The following is a 3,197-nucleotide window of genomic DNA, read 5'->3' on the forward strand; positions in this document are numbered from 1 at the left end:
TGATCAAGATGGGCAGCACCCCAGAAAGAACTCGTCTGAGGAGAGTGACCTCCCCTGGGTGGCAGAAGGAGCCCAGGTTCAATGGCCAAGTGGCAAGACCAGAGCCTGGCTGGGCAGAGGGGGCCCCCGGCCAGAGAGACAGCAGGTTGGAGAACAGCATGGTGAGGGCTGGGGGCCCCTCTGAGAGTCCCACTGGGCACTGTGTGCTGCGTCCCTCACCACAGAAGGGCAGATTTGACAGATGCCCCATGGAGCCTGTGTAGCCTCCTGACTCTCACCCTGGAGGGGAGGCAGGTGCATAGTAGGTGGGGTTAACTCCCTCTGGGGGTGGTGGAGGACGGAAACACAGGTCGTTTGGGAGCCCTGCCCTGGTGTGTAGTAGTCCAGGTCTCAGGTTTCTGCTCAGGAAGGGAAAGGGTGGGCGTGTGATGCTGGTCTGTGCTGGGCCCATTTTCCCCTTCTATAAAATGGGGACATGGACACCAGGGGGTGTTTAGCAGAGGGAGTTCACTGGAGCCTGAGCACGTGATTTAGGGGACAGAGAGGGCTATAAGCTACCGGTAGAACCACCAGCTTAGCAAATAAAAATCCAAGAGGCTCTGTCTTATTTGTTTTTTTGTTTTTTCTTAAGAGACAGAATCTCACTTTGTGAGACCTGTGTTTCCCATCCCCCACCACCCCCAGAGGGAGTTAACCCCACCTATAGTGCACCTGCCTCCCCTCCAGGGTGAGAGTCAGGAGGCTACACAGGCTCCATGGGGCATCTGTCAAATCTGCCCTTCCGCGGTGAGGGACGCAGCACACAGCAAGTGGGACTCGCACAGGGGCCCCCAGCCCTCACCATGCTGTTCTCCAACCTGCTGTCTCTCTGGCCAGGGGTAAAGTGTCGTGGCATCACAGCTCACAGCAACCTCCAGCTCTTGGGCTTAGGCGATTCTCTTGCCTCAGCCTCCTGAGTAGTTGGGACTACAGGCGCCTGCCACAACGCCCGGTTATTTTTTTGTTGCAGCTGGGCCAGGACCGGGTTCAACCCCGCCACCCTTGGCATATGGGGCAGGCGCCCTAATCACTGAGTCACAGGCTCCACCCAACCTGCCTCATTTGGATTTCAGATGACTTGGGTTTTAGTATGTTTTAAATATTGGGCATACAATATGTTGTATTAAAACATATTGTTTTAAATATAAGGGCATACTTATACCAAAAACTGGTAGTTTAACTGAAACTCAATTTAATTGTGCACCCTGTGTTTTAATCTGGCTGCCATGGATGAGAGTGAGCAGAGCCCAGGGCTGCACAGAGTTGTGGCGGGTTTGGTGCTGGGTTCTCTTGCTCAGGCCAGTGGCTCTGTCTGTGTCCCCCCGCCTCTAGGCCCCAGCTACACAGTGACCAGCTCTGGTTCTGCGGGAGAGAGAGGGGCTCCTGCTCCCTCTGCTAGGCTCTTGCTTACCTTTGCTGCACTCACGGCTGCCAAGCAGCAGGTGAGGCCCAAGACAACCAACTCCAAGCGCCCCATGGTGTGTATCTGCCTCTGGGTGGCCCTCCCTCCAGACCACAGGTATTTATGGAGCCAGAGCCAAGGTCACAGGCGTGTTACATGTGCTCTGGGACACACATGCCACCCACTGCAGTGATGGTCCATTTTCCCAGGGCTGGCTGCCCTGGGGTGCCTGGCACCTGTGGCAGGTTACTGCCTACCTGGGAGCAGAGGCAGGTGGCACAGGTGAGGGAGCTGCAAGGGCCTGGCTGGACTTGGCTCACTTACGAGGGCTTGGTGTGACCCTTAACCATGCTCCCTCTCTAGGCCCTGCCTGTCCCCAGCTCAGCAGTGGCAGTTTACAGAGGACCAGGCATGTGACTTCTGGGATAGATAGGGCTGCACGCTGCTGGGCACCAGTGTGGTTGGCCCTTGTTATTCCTATGGGCTTTCACTGAGGGCCACTGCAGTCCTGGAGATATCACCAACTGGCATGCTAAGTCTTGGCCGGAAGGACAAAAAGCTCTGAGGGTGCGAGACTCTAGCCCAGATTCTAGGGCTTCCCTGAGGAAAGAAAGGGCCCAAGCAAAGGTCCTGGGGCACACTCCGGAAGAGAGAGTCAGAGACAGGGAGGCCAGGAGGTCTGGGGTGAGGGGAGAAGGGAGGGAGAGAGAGAAGGGCACACAGGGGTCTGAGGTGGGAGCGCAGGAGGCCACAGGCATTTTCTGTGAACGTGGATTACCCTGGGAGCCTCCTCCCGACCTGGAGCCTGTACTTCCCACGCTGGTCTCAGTCCACCTACACCACTCCTTCAGCTGTTTCAAGGGCCACATGGACCTACAGACCCATAGCTGTCCCTTGGTCTGTGCCCAGACCTGCTCTGGGCTTAGTGGGTAGAGCAGAGAGGGGAGAAGGGGGGGTAGGGTAGGAGGGAGAAGCTAGGGAGAAGAGGTCCTGCAGGAGCAGCTTCAGGGGGTACTTCCCAGGAGGAAATGCATTTAAAGCCACCTTTTCCCAATTATTCTAATTCTGAGAACCTGTTCCTAATAAAGGCAGTAATTCTGAACTAGGGTGGGGTGGGCAGAGGAAATTTTATGCTCCAGGATAGTCACAGTGGCTGGCAAGGGAAGGGGAAAGAGAAGGTTGGGGAGAGGCCTGCGGCAGGGGAGAAGGAAAAGCCGCCTACTTTTTTGTTTTGTTTTATTTTTCAAGATAGGGTCTGCCACCACGATGTTGCCCATACTGGTCTCAAACTCCTGGCCTCAAGCGAGCCACCTCCCTGGGCCTCCCAAAGTGCTGGGATTACAAGTATGAGCCACCCCACCTGGCCCTACTTTTTTTTTTTTCCAGTGTTTTGGCTGGGGTCAGGTTTGAACCCGCCACCTCTGGTATATGGGTCGGTGCCCTACTCCTTTGAGTCACAGGCGCTGCACTTCTTTTTTTTTTTTGAGACAGAGTTTCAAACTGTCACCCTTGGTAGAGTGCTGTGGCATCACAGCTCACAGCAACCTCAAACTTTTGGGCTCAAGTGATTCTTTTGCCTCTTCCTCCCAAGTAGCTGGGACTACAGGCGCCTGCCACAATGCCCGATTATTTTTGTTATTGTTGTTGTTGTTGCAGTTGTAGTTGTTTCTGAAGGCCTGGGCCAGGTTTGAATCCACCAGCCTTGGTGCATGTGGCTGGCGCCCTACCCACTGAGCTACGGGCGCAGCCTGGTCCT

This window comes from Otolemur garnettii, unplaced genomic scaffold, assembly GCF_000181295.1.
Source record: "Otolemur garnettii isolate 467f Iridium unplaced genomic scaffold, OtoGar3 scaffold00087, whole genome shotgun sequence".
In the NCBI taxonomy this organism is placed as follows: Eukaryota; Metazoa; Chordata; class Mammalia; order Primates; family Galagidae; genus Otolemur; species Otolemur garnettii.